Genomic DNA, 25,767 nt, shown 5'->3' on the forward strand with positions numbered 1-25,767 from the left:
CCAAAAATAGAAGTGGGCTTAATACTGTAGGTACATGGGCTTAATTGGCACACTTTACCTTTATATATTTTTTACACAAATGTCACAATCCTCTAATTCTATTGACCAAATTCTATTAATCAGGTTATTGTTACCCACATACGATATGCTGTGTGTTTAAATTAATAAATACATGGACACTGATGCATTAGGAATTTTATTTTTATGAAAATATCTCCTGCTGCATTGCCTGTGCTCGAAATTACGCTGAGCATCATTCGCGAAACAAAATGGGCCTCATTCCCTAATTTACTTATACTGCACTATGTGGATGATGAGCGGGCAAATTAAGTGAGGCATCCCGCAGTACACAATGAGCACATGCTGCTAATGCTACAACGTACCGGTGCTGCTGTGCTAACCTTCCTGGATGTCTTTAACAACAGATTTCAGTGGAATATACTGTGGCTATGCAGATCTGTGGTTGTCCTTTTGATAGCTATCTCTTGAGCGTAAGCCATTGGGACTAGCATGCACAAAAATGGGGATACTGGAAATAGCTAATTCAAATGATGTGTAGAACATACAGGTTGGTTTTTAGAAGAAAGGGCTCTGAGCTGCACTTTACATCAATTGTATATTTCGAAAGGCTTTCATAAAGAACCTTGGAAAAGAAAATGTAAATTCAGAAACTTAAAATGATACCAGTCTGTACTTATACTGTACACATGCAATAATAATAATTTTATATGGAAAGAATGTAGTCGCTTCATATGCATTGTAAATTTTTTTGCTCAAGGCAATATTAATGGCTGTGTGAGAGTTGAGTCAACCCCTGCAGTTTTCTTTAATAAATTTCATTTTCGCATTTTGAAATGCAGAACTGCATTTCAACCGGTGTGATCTATTTCAGACAGCAGAGGTGTGTTACTTCTAACCATTCTAACTAGGTACAAGTAACCATACTGTCCATGTATATATAACTTCTGCTAAAATTCTCCTTGATCAACATTAAACACAACATCATTAATAGTGAGTTATATTGAGAGCTGTTACTTTGATAATCCTATGTTTAGTTACCAGTATTTGTTACCTCTATTCATCATATCCTACAAATTCTTCTACATTGTATCATATGCACCGAATATTTAGATGTGAGCATAAGTGCACTTCTCTACATTCAGACTGCTGCATCTAAAGTTCACGACCCTTAAACAGAAGGAAGGAGTCTCTTTCCTTCACAGAATGCAGGCTTGGCCCACGTCACAGCCTTCCAGCCACAGAACCACATGCTCAGCACTCTCACAGAGACCTTGCTGTCCCCACATTTTACACCTTTTCAAAAAAAACTGTAAAAAGGCCATTCTCATTTTACATTTTAAAAACAAAATTAAGCCGTGTTTGGCAGTCGTCCAAAGAATCTCAGAGCCCTCTCTGCGTTACGAATAGCTGTGTGGTTGACGCAAGCTGCAAAGCCAATTTAAGAATCTTGGCACTATAATTGCTTTATATTTCAATTCCAAAGATATTTTTCATGCTAAGGAAGCACAAACATGGGAAATTACTTCTGTGAATGCTTGCACTGCACTCTGCAGTGGGAAATCATTAGGGGCATGTGGCAGGGCTAGGACTGATACTAGGGGCGAAGGGGTAGCAGTGAAGATTAATGGAGAACATAAGTGCTCTAAACCCATAGAATCTACTTTAGCCGGTTAAAATCATGTTGTGTCCCTTGGAAGAAGATTGCTACTGTACTAAGTTTAATGTCCCATGCGCACTCTAAGCTAATTTGGGTGGTGCATCAATTCCATCCAGCTGTGCTATGCTGTGCTTTGGCCTCTGGCAGTCAGACTGGTTCAAGGTTCAGGAAAAAGGAATGAAAGCACCTGTGAACTCCTCCAACTCTCACACACTGCACTTAAAAAAACATTCTTATTTCTTTACATAACTGCATGGCTTCCCTCAAATCACACAGAGTTGCATACTATGGACCTGAGGAGATGAAAAGTATGTAAACATAAATGGAGGCTCAGTTTCTTCTGGTAAGTTTGTTATGGCACTGCACTTAATTTAGAGTGTGCACTTCACAAAAGTACTTCTAAAGAAGCCTTCACAGTAGGATAGCAGTCTTTTGATTGATTCAAAAAAGTCTATTTCATTGTGCGATTTTGTATGGAAAGAATGGGAGCCAATGGCACCTTCAAAGACCTCACTGCTGATAGCGTTGCTCACCTAGTGTTATCCACTTCATCTTCTCCTGACACATAGAATGCATGGCACACTAAGAATAGGAGGTTAGGGCAGTTTACAATATGCATCGCCTGATGTAGGTTGTTTTTGTGCATGTACATTTTGAAGCATTTTTTTTTGCTTGATTCCAGCCATGAAAAACATCACAAAGCAGGTTTTGATAGGATGGCACACTGCTGTTAAGAGTGGAGATTGTTAAGGTGGTCTGCTTTATGTTGGAGGGCTCCCTCTCCATGGAAGTGGAGCGCCCTGAAAGTATAATTCATCAAAGACACACAACCCCCCCATACATCATAGCGGCAGGATGCCTCCATGGATTACTCCACCCAGAGGTGCAAACGATGCAAATGCATGACTCTGTTAAGTGGGACCACAGTACAGCGTGTCACTGCACACTGACTCCACGACAACTTATTTGTCCAGATTTGTAAAGGGACATTCATGGCAGAGGGGAGGGCAAGGTCGACAAAGTTTGCTCTTTGAATAGTGATGGTGTTTTTGCCATGCAGCCTCACTTGCTCGAACAACAGCGTGAATGGACTAGATACTTGGCTTGAAGCTTGTAGTTGGCAGTATTGTGAATTTAACACCATTCTTTACTTTTCAGCCCTTTTCGGATGTTTAACCAAAGGCAGTTACATGTCTTAGAAGACTTTACATGTGGTTTTTTGCACACAATTGATTTAGGCTGAAAGAGTGTGTATGAATGTGGAACTTGTGAGTAAAGCTTCAAACTGTCAGCTGAAGACAGGAAGCTAGAAATATCTGTGGTTATTGAGATGGCACTATTTTCATTTTTGTATTGTTTTTCATGTCAATTTTTTGAAAGGTTGGTAGCAGTCTGGGTTGGTGGCCAGGGTCACCATTCAGTGGCAGCAGCATAAACAGCTCTAACACTCATGCAGGCACTGTTCCCCTGTGATTAAACACTTCTGATGTTCCTGACAGGGATCTAGGAATGAACTGACCTCCTTAAAGTGTCTTCCAGTCGTTAAGTTCATGCTTTTTCTCTCTTGGTATATGCTTCTATCAAATATGGCCGCTGATGTAAAAGCTCTGTTTGGATTAGTGTCAAGAGTAATGACCTCAAATTCTGCAAGTGTTGAACATAGATGTGTCAGTGCTAGTGCTAGTGCTTTGTCTTTTCAAGGAGAAGCATTTTTCCGAATTCAGCAGGGCTCAAGCTTGTTAATCAGAACTAGTGAGGAAGAGCAGTGGAAAATCACACAGTCACACAGTGCTGCAAAAACGTCTTGTGAGCGCTGGACAGTTACATGTCATAGAAATTTCCCCTTTATGGAAAAATATTCCATTTAGTTGGACCTGAGATTGTAATCACAACACCCCCCCAGCTAGAAAGGAAGGTTTGAGGACAAACTTTAAGTTAAAATATGCTTGTTAGCTAACTAAATTCTATTAGTTTGGGTTGAGCTCACATTGATGTCGCTAACGCTATTCACCTTACTTTCATCCATTAGAAGCTTTGCAAGAGCGACAGTCTGTATCTATGGCAGCTGCAGTGGCCAATAATAATAATAATAATACTTTATTGTGCATTTTATATAGCATTAAGGTTATGTAGTAATTTATTATTGACATTTTAATTTTCTTTATTGTTACTATCATTTTTGCATCTTTATTTTTTTTAATATCACCAAGCCTTGCAGCTGTGACTTGTGTCTGAATCGTCAGGGACTGAGGCTGAATTGTCCACATCTGTGTGAAATGAGCCGCCGTGTTCCCAAAACGTGAAGAATATCTGGCGAAGGGGACACGGCGGCTGTTTGTTCTCCTGAGCGTGCCGTGGGGGCACTGCTTACCCAGGGAAAGGTTACGAACGGACGCTCGCCATTGGATCACTTTACTCACAGCGAGGTTTAGAGGCTGTCACAGTTCGGGCCCTGTCCCCTTTATGTGTCACTTCTCTTATTGAGTGTCTGCTGCTGCAGATCCTTTCTTCTTTCTTTTCTCCCCTGAACAATATTGCCCGGCTCAGTGGTGTCCTTCGACTTTTCAGTGCATCCATTTCAGCGGGAAACCGTCCAAATGTGGACTATTGCTTTATTGATTGCATAATGTAAGAGCGGCCGTGTGGATTTAAAACATTTTCTCAACAATTACTGCTTGTTGTCTTGTGGCTGCGCTGGTCTGTGGAGACAATGAAAACCAGTTCATTTTAGTCACTTTTTCACGACCACAGATTCACCTACATAAAATCTTTTATTCCCTTATCAGAGTAAAGGCTCTGCAGTATGTTTTGCGTCACTCCCTTATAAAAAATAAAAAGCCACTTTTATCGGATTCTGTTATGGCATTGTGCAGGGTAAGACTTATTTGTCAGTGATAAATGCAAGCTAAGACTTGTGTACTTTGGCCAGTATGACTCAGTATTCACCACACATCTCATCTTCCCTACTTTTCCTTTCTCCGAATTTGAAATTCCTAATTATTTACCCTATTCTTTGAGCCATCCTGTCACTGTGAATTCTTTTAACTCACTGTACTCGCTGTCCTTGGAAACTGTGCTGCTATTTGCTGCTTCTTATATGCACAGCTGGCACAGGCAGCTTGCAGGTGTCACTTGACCAGAGGAGTTGGATACAGAATTACTTATTTGAAAGCCTGTCTCCCGGGCAATATTACTGCACCTTTTAAGAAGATGTGCCATCTGGCAGTCCCAGCGCTGTTGGTTTCCATAAAGGCAACCTTCTGCTTTAGGGTGATAGGCAGCAGCCGGCTTGTTAATACTACGGTGGGTCAGGAAGCAAAGAGGAAATGTGCTGTCAGTACCCCGTGAAATGATGAGTCGCAGGAAATTACAAGCGCCTCGGATTCAGGAATGCATGAAGAGAGGCAGCCATTTGACAGATGGCCATTTTGCCACTCATGTGACACCCCTCTTCCCACTGTTTTCAATAACCCACCTCGGCGTCCTGAGTGCAGATCACCGCTGTGCGAAGCAAAACAAACGTTTGGATATTCACATGGGTTAGACTGTCCTCATAAAACACAGTTGGTTAATAACAAAGCTTTATCTGTGGATCTGTAAGGCAATATAAAAATATGGTCACACGTTTCATTTAGCGTTACTTCATTATCCCATTATGAAGCACACATAATTCTTCATGAGCATGGAGTTGGTGTTTTATAAAGTGTTTATAAATGATTACAGGTTTCTATGACAGCTGGCATTTAGTGACATAATGCTGCATGGTGATAAAAGGAACCCTGTGCAGTAAAATGAGAGATACTGTATGTCACACCATGTCCACATACAGCTTAATGAAAAACATTGCAGACTGTTCTGTGTTACTAATGAATGCTTTTCTGAGGTTACACAATGAAGTTATATTAAAAGTTAAAATTATTCACAATTTTCATCATATGCACTGTATTTTATGTAGTAAAAACATAGACATCTTTGCACCTATTGTCCATTTCATCTTGTTTATTTTGTCCACAATAGTGCTGAAATGGTAAACCTGGTAAAACTTACAGATATGAATATACATTTCAGCCTTTGCAGTATATATTTTGTATTCTCCTTAAAGACAGAAGCTTGCTTGACACTCTTTCGCATATTGTGTTCTTCCACCTTCTGTGGTGTTTAAAAAAAAAAGGTGCAAGAATTATGGTTCACACGGTTATGCGATGGAGTTATAGATGTTATTGCCCATAAAAGGCAATAGTGTGCCAATAGAGTGGTCCCTGAAAAAGCAAGAATTAGAAGCCATCCTGAATGGCAGGAAGCTAATGGATGCTAAGCATTTTCATCCTACACTGTTCTCTTCATCTGCTTTGTTTTCTGCTGTGCTGCAGTAAGGTGCATTGCATTCTCTTATTAAGTCCTCTTGCTTACCATCCAAAGAGAAGGCTTTCTTTCTTTGTGTGTGAGTAAGTGAGTGAGTGTGTATGTTTATGTGCATGTGTGCATGAGGGTGTGTGTGTGTGTGTGTGTGCACGTGTGCATATGTGTGTATGACAGGGAGGTGGGTTATCCCCCAGGATGACAGGTTGCTGAAAAGTAGGACAGTACCGTGAGGCTGTGTGCTTGTATAGTTTGCTTGCCTCTGCATCTACATAAAATCTGCTTCGTTTGTTCTTCTGCCCGTCCTGGAAAAGCCCCCTTTATTAGAGGAATTGTGATATTGACGGTGATGGGTGTCACCAGATAATAGTACAAAGGTCTCCATTTGATTCCAAGAATTGGGCTCATCTTTGCATTTTACACTGGACATTGTATACATTTTGTCAGCAGATTGGTGATCTCTCAAAATCACAGGTGATGTGATCTCTGTGATGCCATCCAGTGTGGCTCTTTGTGCTGATAACACCAATGGCACATTACACTTATCTTTGACTGTGTATCACCAACATCTGTTTAAATTCACTGATGAATTTGAAGGACAAAACATCATGGGTACTGTGGGCTGGATGTGGGCCAGAGGATGTGCTGAAGTTATAGCAGAAGAAGTGCAGCTGCCAGTGGCAGAGGGAATCAGATGCAGGAACAGCTCTCCCGGCTGCGGAAGGTGACTGTGATTTGGCGATGGTGTCGTCTGTCTGTCTCCGTGGAGGCGATGCTGCCCCAGGGGGCCTGTCTCAGTTTCTTCTTGTTCTCTGCTACGACAGCGACGTGAACGAGTCTTTGAGCTGGAGCTGGAGCTGTCAGAAAGGCTTCCGCATTAGCCACAGAACAAAAAAAAAAAACCCTCCAAGCCCATCTTACCAAATGCATGTATGCTTTGCTTATTTTACCTTTATCCAAGTAAGACCTTTTGAGACAACAGTCTGTTTTTGCACAGAATGAATGACTGAACTTAATGAATTAACGACACATAAAATAACATAAAATACGAAGCTGGGGTACAACTGTAGGTAAACATAGATCATGACAGTATTATTAGAATAATGGGGGGAAAGAGACTGTGAGAGACATGAGGACTAAACCTTGGTGCGTATGTTTCCGCTCCCTCAGTACTTCTCTCCTGTTCCCACTTCAGCTCTCTTTAGTGGGAATTCAATTTCTGCTGGCTCTTGCTTTTCCAAATCAAATTTCTCAGTCACACAGGGGTTAGAGCAAGCTTGCAAAAGCAGACCTTATCAGAAAAAAGGCCCTTCCTATGGGTCCCTTTTACTGTCAGTTAAATTGACATATTTTCACTTGTGCTGAAATTAGTTACAACATAAAGTATAAAATGGATCATTTCCCAATAATCTTTAAAAGGGTATTTAGACGAGAGGCTAAGGCTAGAATTTTGAAATTCGTGTACACTTGTTTCTTTTGTTAGACACACAACATTTGGCCATGTGTGTACAGTACTACAATTTGTATTTATGAATATTATTCCTCTGTTCTGAAGCAGTGGTGTGTCACCTGAACCAATTTAGAGCGCTTTTCATTCTGCAGATTTGCTGTTATCATGCCACTGCCCGTAAGGGCCTCCAGTTAGACCATACTGATCCTGGGCAATACAAAAAGCCTGTCGGGCAGGAGTTCATGACTGTGCAAGGCCGAGCCAGCTGCCTCTCCTTTCTCACTGTGCTTTTCTCATTTCTCCCTTGAGTAGAATTCCATATATACCATACATAATTTTTACCATCTAATGAGCGCAGTTTCTTTGAACTCATTGCAATTCCACTAACAGTCCTTGATTAGTAGAACTGAATCACTTTGTTTGGATGAAACCGCAAAACATTTTATCGTTCAGTTGAAAAGCATAAGGAATAACCATAACAATATGTGATCCTTTCTGTTGTGCAGACTAATAACCATAATCATACACATGCTGTTATAATCCTGACAGATGTTTAACCGGCAGACTAATAACAATAAAAACTTACATCCTGAGTGGCAGTGTTTCCAGTTAATGTATGATACCTCTGAGAGTGGCACAAGCAGTACATGTTTCATTTCCACTGAATAAAGGCAGAAAAAGCATCAGCGCGTTCTTTGTGACTTTGCACAGACCCGATTTTCAGCCTTACGATAACATATCTTAGATGGCCGGGGCTGGGTGGAGCGTTTCGGTTATGGTTGTGTAACTCCTCTTTGGGTTTTGATGTAGATGTTCGCTCTTAGGGTCCGACCAGGATGATTCACACCGTTATGAAAGCCTGTGGGTACGCAAGGACTGCAGGCTCAACCCAGAGGGCTGAATCATTTTCCCATGGCGCCCCGCGAGAACAACACCAAATTTCTCGCCCCGCCGGCACATTCAGATTTCCATCGAGAATGACTTCAGTGGCTCCGTCGCCGGGCCGATACGGCCGTAGCCGTCACGCTCGGGCACTTGATGCATCGTTTCATATTTTGCTCGCGCGTACAGCTGTGATGATAATAACCTCGCTGTGCTGGGGGAGGAACATCATGCTCTGGCGCAGCCTCCATGTTACGCCTCCCGTTATCAAAAGGCTTATGCTAGGTCTCCTTTGAGAGCTGTACGCAGGCATGTGAAGCTCCCACAATACTTGCTTGTACCTTCCTTCATTATTAGGAAGACTGTTCCCACATCTTAGAGAACACAGTGAGTCACGCGAATGTTTCATTGCAGTCTGATGCTGTTCATTAGTGCCTCAGCAAAAGGTGGTGGGTTGCAAGTAAGCAGTGCTGTAATGATGTAGTACAGTATATAACATGAACTGAAACACAACCCTGCTTCTGTCTCACACTGAAGTTGTTCAATACATGTCTTCATTTGTTCCTCTCTTTGGTCTAGAGTGCATCAACACCTGTCCTTAAGTTTCCTTTTTCGTATAAATGTTTTTTTTTTCTTTTTCACCAGCACTGGTGAGTTAATTTTAGAGATATTCAAACTCACAAGAATCTTTAAAAGTATCAAATTGTCTTTAATGTATTTGTGAATCACAAATGTTGATTGAATCCTGGGCTTTGTTTCCTTATTGTTGTAGGTGGGGCTTCAGAGGGTGTGCCTACCCACAGGAGGTTCTGATCTCATGTGGACTCATGTGCCTTTGTGAAGCCGGAGAATTTGTCCCTCACCCCAAATAACCTATGGTAAGAGCACTCATCCTCTAAATGGTTTTACTGCTGCCAGACATTATGTAATGATGGCCGTCTGCACAGTATGTCCGTCTGTCCTTCCTTGACAGACATATCTGGAAAAGTAATGGCAATGAAATTTTATTCTAGTATGTGTGGTGAGTAATACATGTAGCTAAAAATGTTTTTCTCTTTTTATCAAATATGAAACATTTACAACTTAAAATGCAGAGAATGATTCCTGTAAAAAAAAAAAGTGTAATTTCTTATCATTCCCATTTGAAAATGAATGCACTTTGGGATAGTTTGCTCTTGGTCAACAATTAGCAGAATCCCGGGCTATGTTTGTGATGGCTGGGGATTTGCATTCATGTTTTTGCGTTCGACTGATTGCCACCATTTCAAGTGAGGGGTTTGTCCACGTAGCACCAGCTGATGTTAGAAATCAAGAGCAAGATGAACTTGGCCTCCAAACAATATTTTGGATTTATTGATTAGATTAAATAATTAATCAATGGCAGGAATTCGACGTTACCCATATGAATCAGAGTACTTGCTGCAGAGAGTCCTAGTTCAGCAATTTTTCAGATCTATATTTTGTATTATCACAATATCAAATATGAGGAAAGTTGGGCTACTTCAGGAATTTTGGGTTATTGATTAATTAGGATAATGGAAACATGCAAAACGTTTGAAGAAGGAATATGCTAGCTAGCTAAATAGCTTTTATAAGTTCCATGACTATGTATTCCTATCTGTAACAGAATAATTTAACTTAGGACACAACTGTCTCAATGTGAATGTCTGTAGACTGCTCTGTTTCCATTGTTCCAGCCCTTATCTCTGTATTTAGGAAGTGCACTATTGACAGATATGGGAAGATGTCTGAGTGATGTGCAGTGAAATTAGATGTGGACTGATCATTTATCCTCTGTTTATCAAATGTTCCATCATTACCAAATCGTTATTAAACATGTGAAAGGGAGCAAACATGCTGCTTGACCTGGCTCCTGCCAGAACCGCAATAAGCCCATCTGGTGTATTTTCTTTTTTTTTTTGGCTGTAAGAAGAGTTCATTAATTCAACCTTGGTTTTTCATTCCTTTCAAGTGGGAATGCCAAATTTTATCTGTGAGCCTATCACATCACTGTAATACCAGACAAGCTGCCCCTTCTTTCTACTCTGCAGCCTCCCGGCTGAGCTGCGCAGTCGTTGTGCTGTAGTAGTGCGTTTCCTGCTCAGCTGCTGCAGGAAATCTGCACATGCCCAGTTGAGTAGAGGAGATGTTCTTGCCCAGTGTTCCGGAAAAAGCTTCCAAAATTATTCCCTCCCTGGGTGATGCTAAAGGCAATTATGACCTAGGCCAAGAGGAAACTGGCCATGGGCAGCATTGCATGGTCAGGATTTGATACAAGAGCTTAGGGGGCATGTCTTAGCAGTACGCACCGTCAAGCAGATGAAGTCATTCAATCATGACCATAGTTATTTTGTCTCAGAGAGACCATGGGCATGGCCTACAGGGTTGAATGCTAGCCAGTTAGCCAACAACATGAACCACCATCACCACTGTGCTACTTCAGAAAGAGACATTTGAGCTAATGAGTAATATCTGTTGCATGAATTATCAGTAGTAACTCAACTTATGAGCCAAATGTAGTTTTACAATGTAGTCTGTTATATAATCTACGATATACAGTATGTCATTACAAAAAGAGCAAGAGCAACACAATTGCCGTGCAATTGTACTTATTTTAGAATTTTGAGCATGCGCTTAATTTAGAATTGCCATGGTAACTCATCTGTGCTTATTAGATGCCTGCAAAATGCAATGGAAGAAATGATTGAGGCCATTACATGGGAGTGTGTTTTTGAAAGAAAGTCTACTGAAAAGCATTGTAAAGAATATTTCATACCAAATCTTTACTTTTAAAAATATAAGAATGTGGAATTTGAGGTAAATGAAATATCTTATATATCGTATGTTAGCAGTGAAATGTTCAGTGTTAAATTAACTGTTACATTGTACAGGTCCTTATTGGACTTATATTGATATAAACTCTATATATTTCTTAGAACACCTTACAAACTGAATTACACAGTGCTAGTTATTGTGTATACACAGCACTAGTGATTGTGAATGGTTTTCAAATGAACTTGTTATTTGCCATTAGAAGTAATTTGTTGATGTGGGTGTCCGTCCAATGTGACAACCAATGTACTACTCATTCGCTGTCATGTTAAGTCTAAAACCGCACCATTTCCTAAGAGCCTTGAGGGCAGGGAAGGGGGTATGGGAGATGCCTAGTAAGTTTTTTTTTTTTGGCATTTCTGTAAAATGAAACAGTATGAATCAGGTCCATCTCCTCCTCTACGGGTGGAGGCAAATGCAGCAGATTGTTTATCAGTGCCAGATCCAGAAGCAGCCCTCCGCAATGTGCGATCTTCGCTTTCAAGAGAAGGCTTTTTTTCACATTGTCAGGCTAAAACAGGAACTGATTTTACAGGAGAGTAGGAGTGATAATTCAGCTTTCGCAGTGCACACACAGTGTTTCTCACAGCTCAGCATTTCATTTAGCATGGTGACTTGAGTTAGCCTCCTCTACACTGTGCACTTTTAAGATTGCGCTTGTGTGCAGTTTTTTTCATTAAGTCAATATTTATCAAATGCCTTTTCATGTAGCAAGAAAAGACATATGGCCATTTTGTACATTTTAGCAAAGCTTGCTAAATCGAGCTTAAATTAAGCTAAATTACGCATTGACAAGGAAAATGTAACAGTGCAGTGTTTAAAATCTGAAGCTCTGCACTCTCCTTAATATCTGTGGCTACTCTTGGAAACATTTTTTTTTATTTTTTTATTCATAAACTCAGTGTGCATTATATTTATTTTGATTAAATCCTAAAAAGGTTTTCTGTACTTGCCATGTACTCTGCACTGGATCTGTCCAGGTTATACGTCTTGCACACAAATTTATGAATTTAGTAGGTTTTTTTCCCTTCCTCAATTTAGAAATGGCAGTCGTGATTTTAGGCCCATCCCATTACGGTAATGTACTCCGGCAATTTGGGAGGGTAGACACTAGCACTTGCGGTCCCTCATAGCACTGCATCATAGCATTGCAATCAGACACCCCCTTTTCACTCTGCAGTCCACCTCCTCACTCCATGTTTAAAGTAGACATCACATCATTGTAACCTGACAGCAGGTTGTTTCCAAGCATCCATCTGGAGGGGAGAGAGAACAGAGCAGTTCTTTTAAGTTGTGTCCTTTGACTTTGACGTGAGTTTTCCTTCTCTTTCTTCCTCTCGTGCCTTTCCTCCTGTCATTCTGTGCCTTCCTCTGCTAATTATAGCAAAAGAGGAACCCTGGCATTGCGGCATATTCTGAATTACAAGAACAATGCAATTGTCTTTGGCTGTAGCCCTTTATAATTTACTTTTAAGGACATTACATTTTAAATTGATAGTGATTTATACTGACTACACATGCTTTACTGAAAACAGAATAATTTTGATGAATGAATGCAATTTGAGTTACTGCTAACACAGAGGCACTTCACTTGTGGACTTTGGAACTGTTTTTTGAGTAATTTTAGGTGCCCTCCAAGTGTGCACTCTCACACACTGTCCTTTGTGCACCCTTGTGACGAGTACAAGTATGTGCTTTTCCTCTTGTACATTTTCAAGCTTAGAATCATCTGCTCTTCTGCAAAAGGGAGGGATTTATCACTGGTTGCCAAGGAGACTACCTTGGATTCTTAGTGCCCCGATGAATGGTGGGAGTTTTCTTTGTGGAATCCCACAGCGGAGAGTCTTTCCAGCTATGCTCACACTCCTGACAGCAAGCTCTTAATACATCCTTTCCACTGTAGAGCTGGAACCAGGCTGGCTCATTTTATTCACTTTCTATTGTAGAACTGGAACCAGGCTATGTAGAACTGGAACCAGGCTGACTCATTATATCCATTTGGCACTGTGGACCTGGAACCAGGCTGGCTTATTAAACCCTTTTTGCCCTGTACAACTGGAACCAGGCCAGCTCATTGTACCCCCTTTCCACTGTAGAACTGGAACCAGGCTGACTCATTATGTCCATTTGGCACTGTAGAGCTGGAACCAGGCTGGCTTATTATACCCACTTTCCATTGTAGAACTGAAACCAGGTTGCCTTATTATACCCCTTTCCCTCTGTAGGGTTAGACCCAAGCAGTACAAGTCTTTCTGTGGAATTCTCGACATACAGAGCCTTAAAATGTGACATTTATATAATAAATGATATGAATAACTCTAGATGACTGTCAGGATGCCCTCTAAAGCCCACTGGGGAATCATGTCCCTTCTGTCCCCCTCTGGCTGTTTGCTGGCTTCATCTCTTATGGCATGTTCTGTTCTCCTGTTTGGTCCATTTCCTTTTTTTCTCCCATGCATTTTCATTCACAGTCTTTGTAAACTTGTAGGGGAGACATTAGTTTTCATAATAATAATAATAATCATAATTAATAATAATAATAACAATAATAATAATAATAATAATTATACATTTATCTATCACTTTTGCTAAATCCCTTTTGTGCAGTGACAAGAGATCACGGAACTCATCCCAAACCACCTTTCCCTTTGTTTTTAGCGGGAATAGCTTTTATAATGTCCATGTAGCAGAAAACAAAACAAACAATCTTTGAGAAGTATTTTGTTAGTATGAATGCTTTTCAAACTGAAATCTCTTCTGCTAGCCGTATTTCTAAACCAGAGCCACAATGCTGCAGAAACTCAATCGCTGGCATTTAAACTTGGACCATTGTGTTTGCCCAAGTAGCAATTTCAACCAATTGCCCAAGTAGCATTTCAATTTTGCTAAACATGGAAAAGCAGTGGAACAACAGGTTTTGTTTTTTGTTTTTTTGCTGTGGTCTGTAATGGAGTCTAATCTGTTGCAGGTTACAAGTGGGCTGGTAAGACAACTGCTGTTGATAATTATACAGCAGGTGAAGACAACATCCACAAGTGCAGAAAATGCCAATTATTACTACATTAGGCCAGCAGCGTCATTGGCACAGATGATTACTGTACGTTTTTGGATGAGAAATTGGGTGCATGAAAGCTTTAAGAGCGTAATCTTTGTTGCTGGTTCCAGCTTTGAATAGCAAGGTCTGCAGTTTGTCCCTTGAACCACAGATCTGAAAGGCAATGCTTTCATGAAGGTTTTAGCAGGGATGTGGCTGGTGTTCTGTTTTGTCACATCAAAGGTGTTTGGCTGGACCTTGCTGCTGTGCACTCTGGTAGATGCTCATCAGATGCGAGAGCAGATGTCAGAAAGCCAACATGGATCGCAAGCCTGCCCGTGATATATTACTGCTGCAACATATTTTCAAAACAAGCTTTATTGTCTTTGCTTGCACTGTACTGTAACAGACATTTCTTTCCATGTTTAACTTAAGTAAATGAACTTCATCAGAGCACTTTCGGGGGGAGAAACAGCTGCCAGCCCATTTTGAAACAAGGAAAAATGTTACAGGTTATTGTTGTCTGTAGAAAGAGTATCCTGTACTGTGCATGCTGCCCAACAAAACATAAATAAATAAATAAATAAATAAATGACGGGGATAACGTCAAACAAATATAAGCCAATGACAGTACGCAATAATATAATTGGCAATTGAATACAAATTTGATTTGCTTCGTTCTGAGTTATATGAAGCGAGCAATCAATAAAGGCCGCAAGAGGCAGGTAGCAAGTGGTTGCTTGGATTGAATTAGCCTAAACTTGCTCGCCAAGTTTAGCTATGGATTGATCAAGTGGAGCAGCTAAACACAAATTAAAGAAAGAAAAGGATGTGAGGGAGGCAGCCAGTCTTCAAAATGTTCCTTACATTTTTTAAAGCACAGTTGCGGGATGGCATTTACGTGGAAGAGGCTATGGTAACTGGTACGGTAAATAGCCAAAGTCACAGAAATGACAACAGGTACAATGCATATCACCTGCAATAATTAACTATGACTGAACTCGCTGGACTGAGACTATACTCTAATAAGCTAGTTACTTGCTCTGCCCTGCCCTTGATCTCATAGCAAGTTTCCCAGGAGCTAGCCAGCTGTATGTAAAGTTGCTATTGATTTGTTCTACTTGACTTGTTTTACACAGTAGCCTGCAGTTAGCATGCAAAACGAGTTTAGCTAGCGACATTTTTATTTCATGTCATAGAGCTGATTATGTTATAGTTAAAAAGCAGTCTCTGATAGCATTTTTGCTGACCAGAGGCCCTCTTTATCATGAACATTTGTTCTTTTTAGGACTAAAACTAGTAGAAAGTAGAAAAAAACATTAATGTTTGACCGTACGGTGTAGGGTCATGGTCCATCCCTGTGCATGACTGTATGTATTGTGCCTTGAAAAGAACTGCCCAAAAATACTCAGTGGGTCTTGCTTCAGTTCTCTTCAATTCTGTGAGAGCCCCATTTCTTATTGCTTAATATTGGTTTGGAGGGAGCAAGCTTTCCAACGGACCTACTTATGTGTTCTTTTTTCTCTTTTTAACCAATATCAATTCTTTTTTTCTCTTAAGTTTGAATGCTGTTTTCAAACACCAGTTCTGATGCTACAGAATCCTCAGTCACAACGTAAAGCTGGTGAAGAATATTCCAGAATATTTTGTGCTGTAGCCCTCACTCCAGACCTGAAAACAGGGGTTTTTCTGTAGTCTGACCTCTGACTTCTTGACACTGTCTCTTTGGTTACGGAAACATGAGGGGGCAAAAGGCATGTGCTCCAAAGTGCTTGGCACCAGATGCCACTTTATTCTTTCATCCAGCAGCTGAGCTGTGCAGCCGTCATGTTGGGGGAGTATACGTCACATGCTGCTGACGCTGCCAGGTACACAGCAGGTGCAAGCTTATGTCACTGGTGCAAGGTGACATGAAAGCAAGCTAAATCCCTCCCACCAGTGGTGACTGCAAATGTGATTGCTCGACTCCACTAACAGGCATTTCATGCCATACTGTAGGGCGCATGGCGTCTCTGAGCCAGTGGATTAGCTGGATGCGCCACCCGCCACCTGCCAGCCTCAGCCTATGCCCTTCTCAAATGTATGGTGCCAGTCTCTATCAAGTGGGGCAAGGGAAAGGGGAACTGGAGGACCTGCACCACCGGTTTCTTATGTCAGGGTGAGTCAGGCTGAATCAGCACTCAGAACAGAACATGCTGTGGGTACGTGCGCTCCTAGATTTTGTGCACTGCACGTGCTGAAAGGGACCCAAGGTTCTTTCCCAGGTGCGCTCTATGAAATCAGCAGGCTGGACAGCTGGTACCTTTTGAGCTTTGCTGATACAATAACACGAGAACTTTAGTGTGACCCCCCTTGAGGTCTCTTAGAAGCAGCCATGTTTTTAAAGGACCATGGTCTTTGAGTTCCATAGAGTATTAAACTAGAAATCTTTTGTCATCAGCCTTATATTTGATCTTGACTGAGGTATGTTGTCGATTAATAATTGTGGAAATGCTGGTGGAAGGATTATTTTAATATTTTAGTGTGTGTGTGTGTTTGTGTAACTTTTTATAATCAATTTACTAAAATAATTATGCAAATCATATAATTGTGCAAGCAGTCCTAATTAACTTGAAAAACAATGAGACGTTGTACAATTTAGAAACCCAAAGGAAAAAGGACAAGCCATATGAAAGGCAGATACTGCATCAGAGATTCTGGAAATTCAGAGGGAATTGGGTCAGAGAAAAGTCAGGCTGTGCTTTCACCATTCATTGAATTCTTCCAGGGTAAATTTGCAATAATACTGTGTGTACGATTTCAAGACAATTGAATTTCCAGACGCATTTATTATTTAATCCATTCATTTAATTTTAACTGGAATTGAGCACCAGATACAGACTTACGTGTTGTTTTTTTTATGATTGCACTTGCACTGAGGATGCTCTTGGTTTTGTTTTTACTGGTTGTGAATGTAAGCTCATAAATACAGGAAGACTGCTGGCAGAGAGGTCAGGGTTCAACGGAACGTGGGCGGCAAACAACTCCTTATGTGTGCGCATGTGCGTGTTTGTGTGCTTGTGTACACTTCTGTGTGTGTATGCGTGTGTTCTTTGTGTGTGTGTGTGCATATGTGTGTGTGTGTGTGTGCATGTTAGTATTTGCTTGTTTCTGTGTTGGCACACGTGTGAATAAATTTGTGTTTGTGTGAGTTTCTATATTGGCAAGAGGGGGAAACTGGAGAACACATTGCACTTCTCTATGTAACCTTACAAAAATGACCTGGAGTGATAGTGCTCTCCTACGCCACCAACACAATGGCAGTGCATCATGGAAGCAATTAAAAAAGTAATCATGGCTATAAAAGGATTGGGTTACCATGACACACATTCATTTTGTTTATTATTTTTTGGACCGCAGCACAAGTGATTAGCGAGTCTATTCTGTTAAATACCCTGTAAGTGATGTACGGTGGCAGCTTCAAAAAATTAAACCAATAATACAGGGACGTACAGAGCTCCGTAATGTTTGTGACAACCATTATTTGTTCTTGATTTGGTTCTGTACTCTACAATTTTAGATTTGTAATTCAAATAATCCACTTGTTGTTAAAGAGTAGATTATCAGCTTTTATTAATGGGTACTTTTATACATTTTGGTTTTACCAAAGAGGACACTCCTGAGCTCAGTAATCACAAAAGGGCCTTGAAGGCCAAGGAAGCCCTCTACAGTTGATGACTGAAAGATTGTCCCCATAATGCAGAAAAACCCCCCAAACACATGTCTGACAGATCAGAAACACTCTTCAGAAGGTAGGTGTGGATGTGTCAGTGACTTCTGTTCACAGAAGACTTTATGATCAGAACTAAAGAGGCTACATTGCATGTTGAAAACCACTAGCTGGCTGCAGAAGCAGTGCAGTGCCTAAAAGAGCCTGCAGTGTTCTGGAAAAAGCTGTTGCGAACAGATAAGACCAAAATTAATTTGTATTAGAGCGATGGCAAGAGCAAAGTGTGGAGGCCAAAAGGAACTGCCCAAGATACAAAGCACCCTCCCTCATCTGTGAAACATTGTGGTGGGGGTGTTATGGTTTGGCACTATGTATAAAACATGATGAAACCTTTTCATGGTGAAACCAAAGTGTATACAAATACCCTAATGAAAAGCTGAGAATGTGCATTTTAACTGCATGAGAATTGTATATATAAACAGTCTCAGGTAGTGCTCAAATACCCACCCCACTTCCCCATTATTGGCTCAAACTTCAGTTCCTATGCTTGTTTCTTGCATTGTCAACATTGAAATTTTCATTTCCTTTCCTTCTTCTTTGCTGGGATAGCCTTGGCCCTCCTCTCCCTCTGTGGCCCCTACTGCTTCCTCTCATGTTCCTGTTCACAGATGTGTCAAGTGGAGGCTCAAATGGAGCTGTAGGTCATCTTGAAATTGCTCTGACCTGCCCAGAGCTGTACATAACCAAGAACCCTTTCCAATGACAATCCCTGAAAATCAATGGAAATATATTCTTTTTTTCTGTTAGGCTTCTGCATATCGGGGATGACCCTTTCTTTTACAAGGTAGATAGGGTAGTGCATCAGTTCTGTTCCCTACAAGCTTGTGTGCTTAGCAGGGAAAAAGCTGTTAGATTTCAGTGAATTAATAGTAAATCTTTGACAGAATTTTTGACAGATACAGATATTGTGCCTGATGTTGGGTAGGTGGTGTCAGTGCTATTAAATGAAATGTTTTCTAAAAATACTATGCCAAGCCATTTGCATAATTCACCCCACTTTCATCTATATGGAGTTTATTTAACCTCTCATACAGTATAACCTCAACTGCATGATTAATTTGTGTTAGAGGTCTTCACCTGCACATTAGTGCACGTGTATAGCAATGCATTTGCTCTTAATTAATGGTGAAAGGTGATTTCGCATTTGAGATGATGACAGGAGATGAATGCCTGCTTGAGTGCCTTGTTAACATTATGGTGACATTGAACAAAAACATCATTCCTCAGCCACAGTGTGTTGATTGATGTGTGTTAAAATTGAGTTCCGGAAGCCAGAAGGGACGTTGCTTTTGTTTGCTCATTTTAATACACCTCCATTTGTGGTTCTGGAATTCTCCAGTGTAAATAAAGGTTATGGAAGACATTGCTCATTGTGTTAACGTATTCCTGTAACTTGTCCTTCTTGGTTCACAAGGGAAGCATTCTTCAGCTGTTAACTGTGACCACGCACAGGTCATCCAAAGGCAATGTACTTCTGCTGGTGTCTTTCTTTTCCAGAGAATTGAGGTTCATTCTTTGGTGTTTTTCTTCTTGAATTTCAGGCCTCCTAGTTGCCATCGCTCCTGAACTTCGCTCTCTTGCGGGTGAAACCATGGACTAAAGTAACTGACTGACATGAGCGTGCCAATATCAAGGCTGTCGCAGAACTTCACAGTGAACACAAGGAAAGTATGTAACTCATCCTTTCGCCTTGTGTCCATTAAGGTGCATCTCACTATTTATTTTATTTACCGCAGCACATAACCTGGGCGAATTTATTAATGTATATACTTACATAGTGTCCATTTATTCTCACATATGCTTATTTAATCCAGGTTAGGTATGTCGTACCATTTTTCCCCTTTCCCCTTTTAAAGGGTGAGTAAAGGTTGTTGAGGGAATAAGACACACTTGGTCCAGAGAAAAGGTCTATCATCTTGGTGTTGTAAGATATGTGTTAGCACATATTAAGGTTGATGTATGTTGTAAAACTGCTATGGGAAATGGTATTTAATTAGAATGGTTAATGCACCTAACCTGTATAGCCCTCTTTATGGTACAAGCCATAAAGCCCTCGGAGTCAGATTTGTATTTCCAGATATTCTCAACAAGTCCCCGAACAGTAATGAAAAATGTAATAGTGCAATTTATTTTACATCCGACCCTAATGATTCCTTTCTGTGATAAGATGCTTAATCTTTTCCTTTGGGATTTGAGAAGCCTCCAGGGTTATAACTAAAACTCTTCAGTTAGTCTTTTCATCTGTTTTAAACTTGAAGGATGCTTTTTTTTTTTTTTAAAGGGAGGGGAGGCATTTCCCATTGAAATATTACAACATTTAATTATGTTGAATATGCTTAGTGCTGAATGTGGCTGAGATGTATATCACACATGCTTCATTTAATACATACAGTGATCTGGGAGGAGTTTTCACTCTTCATTGGCAACCAGAGAAGCTACTGCTCTCTCCTTTAGGACAGAGGTTACTTTACAAGTCTATCATTGCAAAGGTTCTCTGGGACACACGCAATCTGCAATTGGCAATTATTCAAAGAATAGCATCATTTACAGACTTCTGTTGATTAAATTCAGTGACTGGATATTTTTTTAGTGATGGTTTAGCTCAGTTTTGAATCACTAGTAAGTACAAATACATATTTCAAAACATTAATCATAAGGTTCAGAGAGGTACACGCTGAGGTCTTTGTAATTCAGCCATCCACCAGTCATGAATCAGGATACATCCATAACAGACAGACATGCACATTGAACATGCTAGTCCAAAAATCAATATGGATCTGGGCCAGACACAGAGGGTGAACTTATGGCCAGTTTGTATTGGTACATAATCTAATGAAGATGGTCTGACTGTAAATATAGTCTCATTCATGTGCACTTTTGTAAACTTGGTTGATTATGGCGCAATTTATAGTTCTTAATAATGAATTAATAACTGTAGTGCACTTCTTCAAAAAACTATGTTGCTGATTTTCTGTCCAAAATGAATACACATTAATAAATATAACATTAAGAAGCATTCCAGGGCTTCCAGATGCAGCAATCATGCAAATAAATTACAGTACGCTCTGGTGCTATGCTAAATATAGCCTGCTCCACCATGTGTATAATGTAACTTTTTGTACTTTTTCACATCTGGTCCTCCTAGCCCTCTTTTTAGTGGCACATTTACATGTAGTTATTAATACTGGCTAGTAAAAAAAAAAAACAGTGTAAATTTAATTACACGTTAAAAACCTTTTAATAATATATGAAGAATCGCACCTTAATCTGTTTCATACATTCTTGGCCATCACTTACAGTATGCTGTATCCTTTACTATGGCCTTATAGTTATGCATATCTAGTGTGGTTAAACCTGCCTTCTCACTTCTCAATGTAGATCCATCTCTCTTGGGACAGATTGAGCTTCATGCAGGAGTATACTAACCTACTCATAATGTGTCCACAAAGAGAAAACACGAACTCACCTTGAAATCATTGTGAGAAGCTGTCCATCTCTCAGTGTAGGAGAGAGGGAGCGTGAGGGTATATGGGATTTTTCCCCCATAGTGTGTGGATCCTGGCTGGTTTGGTATGTGTCCCATTCCTAATTTGATGTATTTATCCAGAGTTAGTCCAGGCATAGCCAACTGACTGGCCTCTGTAACACCAACTCAGCTGGCCTTGGTTGGTGGGTCAGGACGACAGGATTCATCATTATTGATCGTTTCTACGCTGCAGAGATTTTCTGTATGCTGCTGTAATCATTGTCATGGCAGGCTTTCACAAACCTGCCGGAAAACATTACATAATGCATTTCATTTGGCAAACAGACTGAAAAAGCGTTATGAACAGCAGTGCAGCCCAATTAGTGTGATGTAGTGGTGAAGAAACTGGGATTCTATCCAGAAGTTTTCATGTTCAATGTCCAGTTGACCCAATGTTGATATACTCTTGAGCACAAAGTACATTAAAACCTTGCTTCAATAAATATAATGTATAAGATAGAGAAATTCAGGTTGTCCTTGCATAAAAATGGCTGTTAAGGAAATTAATGGCAATAATAATTTGTGCTTCTATAAATATGTTTAGTGATTGCTCCTTGTTGTTTAAGGAATGCTTTTGGACTGTGGTACTCTATGGAACAGTGTTGGGTGTAGCCAGTGTGTAGGGCAGTGAACCAGGAAACACTGAAATTGGGTTGTTTAGTTCCAAACAAAAACTTTGGATTAACCAAAAAAAAGCTACATGTTCCTTTCCTCTAGGTCCACAATTTTGAGTGAGACAGCATGTGGACTGCTCTCTCATCTTGTCAAATCAAACACACAGTCAGTGAAGGCCAGTGAGTCATATCTGCCCTCTGCCCCAGATATGTAACTCTGCTGAGTACAGCAGGAGTAACAGTTGCGATGCAAAAATTACCAATACTGCACAGTGAAATGTCCAGTGTTATTTCAACTCTAACGGAGTACATATAAGTTCAATAGGGACTGTATGTACTCAGTAAGAGTTGATTTAACAATCATGTACAATTAATTTTTTCATATTAATGACTAAAGCTCTATCATTGCCTTGGGTAATTAGTTGGTATGAACCATGTCTTGAATTATTATTTCTGTTTTGTTTTAGTGCCCATTGCAGATGGCGAAATGGCTGTGGCGTCATTGTTCACGTTCGTATCGGTAACCAAACTCTTTTGTATACGCATACGGGTTGTTTCAAGTGTAAACTGTGTTATCACGGGTATCGGATAAAATTAGAGGTAAACAGGTGGTCAAAAAAAATAGAATTTAGAGAAAAAATCTGAACTGGGCACCTGCGTGTAAACAAAGCCTCAGATTGCTGCATTTTGCAACTCTATTTCCTTAAAGGGAACCTTTATGTAAACAGGTGAATGTGTAATTCACATTTTTCCATATTTGCAGTCATAAAGCAATGGACTGTAATGCTGAAAAACACAGTCAAAGCAGACCGATATATCCGAAGACCTGGAAATTAATATTTGTCCTACTTTGGTAAAACCTACACTACAAGGGACATTCAATAAAAATAAAATAAATAATATTATTGGTAATATTTTCACTGCAATATTTTTGTCATCCAAGACACTTATTAATAATAATAATAATAATAATAATAATAATAATAATAAATGTATTTTATATTGCGCTTTTCATGAACTCAAAGACGCTTTACAATAAGTGGTACATACATACATATATACATACATACATTGAAACATACAATTCAGAGAAGGAGAAAAAAAAATGTAAATACTTTTCATATAAGGAGACTGGCTGCTTTTGGCACTCTAAATCAGACATGTCCCTCATTAACTTACCTAAAAAACATCCACCAACTCATTCCAGTGAAAGGAATGGGACACACCTTTGTACCTCCTGTGTGTAGCACTCATCTGAGTGGTGCACAGAACTTATTTGTTGTCAGAACACTCACCACACATCAGATGAGAAGGAGAAGTAGGGATTACTCAGACACTTAAGCAGGGTGAGGATTATATGGCCAGATTTAGGGAGCCAAGTGGGAAATTTTTTCAGGACACGAGGGAACACCCAATTCCCTGCAATAAATGTTATAGAATCTTCAATGCTACAGTGGCTAGATGGCATTTATTATATAGTAATTTACATACAGTGTGCAGCAATGGTTACATCCTAAAATGGCTTGAGAAGTAAAAAAGATGACTGTTTTCTTGAATCATCTTTCTAAACTTACCCCAGACAGTAATATGAAATTGTATTATTTGAAGGAAACTGTATGTAAGTGGAGTTAATTTACCACAGAATATTGTTTCATTGTTCATATTGAACCGCCTTTGAACCTCAAAAATGATTTGACTCCACTGTAATCCTACAAAGTCAGCAAATCCTTAAGTGATGGTTAGTGTAGGCTTGTCCACTAATGACTGCAGAGCATCCAGTCATTTCCTGTAAAATATGAAGAGGGTTTTCGATGTGTAGGGCAGAACCAAGCGGCCAAAACCGGGCTGCGTTTTTGAAGCTCACTTCCTTGTCTTGTTGAGAGACGTTGCTCACAAGCACCACTGTGGTTGGCCCCAGTATAAGTGTTTCACCCACCCGCTTTAATGTCAGTCAATGGCAGCAATAAGAAAAAATAGTCGCAATAGGCGTGCTATTGTGCTATTGTGAACGAATCAGGGACGGTTTGCGTCACAACCGAGTCACTGTATCTCACACACTTAGTGGATGTCTGGACTTCAGATCCCTACTGCGCAGTCTCTGGCTTCAATTTGTATAACATGGCAGTGCCCACATACTACACTTCCCAGGCTTCAAAACCCTTTTAACCAAGCCTATGGAAAGTCAATGGGTGACATCACAGTGGCTTTGTCCATATTTTTCCGTATTGTTTTACAGCCTATGGGCAGAACCACCAGTCGTGTATTATAAAATAGAGATATTCATAAATTGTACACACAGAAAGAGCTATTTCTTATGGCACCCAAGCAAATACAATATTTGTTCAGAACAGATGGCACGCAATGCACAGGCACTTTTACCACTATAATATAACATATTTAAATTAATTTGGGACTTTGTATTGATCTTGTTCTAACAGACCCAGAATAGTAGTCCTACTGTTCTACCCAGCAGTCTTCCCTGCCTGATGGCTGAATCTAGACATGATTTGTGTTTAGATGAGGCTTCCTGGTGTTTGTGGACCAGTGGGGGACAGCCTTGCATCTGAAACTGAAAAGAAAAGCCAGTGTCCCAGTGCAGTGACGGGATCATTGTTCTGAGAAAGGTGGCATGCTTTGGATGACAAACTGAGGTCTCGATTCACTGTGGTCATTAAAAAGAAAACAGCACTTATCACAAAGAATAGGATTTGTCTTGCCAAATTCCCAGTCTCCTCTTTTAAACTTTCCCAGGATAATTGTGCTTATAAAACCCTCCATCTCCTGCTGTGATGTGCTTTCATGGAGTCATAAGTAAGCATGTGAATGTCCACAAGATAGCATCACTCCCTGTATCCTGAATCAGAGTGTGAGTAGTTGCATCAGACCTCTGTTACATTTGATCCACAAAAGTTGGTTAACCCTATGTAACCCTGATGATGTATATATCAGTATAACTTTGATCCACAAATCCATGGATATAAATGCAGTCTATTATTATTATTTAAATATTTTAAATGCTTTTTACTCCCAGTTTGGGATGGCCATTTGTTTTCATCATCAGCGCTCATTGCTTCAACCTCTGCTTTCGATTCGGGAATTGTGTGCTGTACTCAGTGCATGATGGTAAACGTTGCTTCCTATCACAGGCTCACACAGACATGAGTTGGAGGAAGACAGTTGATGCAGGTTAACAGATGGGGCTGCTAGCCACAGTCGACGCTGCGCTGTTCTTAGCATTGGTATTAGTATTACTATTAGTAGTGATAGTACTAGTAATGATAGTAGCATACCTGCATGACTGGTACCGTATGCCAAAAACACTGCACTAAAAACAGGCTGAACGCGTGTGTGGCACGATTCACTAGCAGCTGTGATTCAGGCAAACATGACTGTTAATTTTTTTACTGAGTCTTCACCTGCAGTCAGCGTTTCTCAGAGTAGTACAGCCTTCTGGCGAGATAAAGTATTGCTTTCGCTCTCCTTATTCAAGTGGATTCAGATAGGGGCGAGTGCCAATAAAAGGTCTGGGGCTCGGTTCCCTCCCCCTGAATGACCTCGGCGGGCCGGGCTGCCTTCAGGGAGGGCATTTGAGGACATGACTGAGCCTGGGCAGAGGGCTTTGT

The 25,767-nt window shown here is 40.3% G+C and overlaps 1 protein-coding gene across 8 annotated transcripts in view; it reads left to right on the plus strand.

Annotated features, from left to right (window-relative positions):
- Positions 1-25,767, plus strand: part of LOC135255318 (OTU domain-containing protein 7A-like) — a 65,182-nt gene that overhangs the window by 10,529 nt on the left and 28,886 nt on the right. For 4 of the 8 annotated variants that reach the window (XM_064336331.1, XM_064336329.1, XM_064336332.1 and 1 more), the window contains 2 exons: positions 9,142-9,247; positions 19,546-19,672. The gene's annotated coding sequence lies outside the window, so the exon portion shown is untranslated. Of the gene's footprint in view, positions 1-9,141; positions 9,248-19,545; positions 19,673-22,611; positions 22,665-25,767 lie in introns of all 8 variants that reach the window. The other 4 variants (XM_064336337.1, XM_064336335.1, XM_064336336.1 and 1 more) reach the window with 2 other exon arrangements.

The sequence above is a fragment of the Anguilla rostrata genome, chromosome 5, assembly GCF_018555375.3.
Source record: "Anguilla rostrata isolate EN2019 chromosome 5, ASM1855537v3, whole genome shotgun sequence".
NCBI classification, from domain to species: Eukaryota; Metazoa; Chordata; class Actinopteri; order Anguilliformes; family Anguillidae; genus Anguilla; species Anguilla rostrata.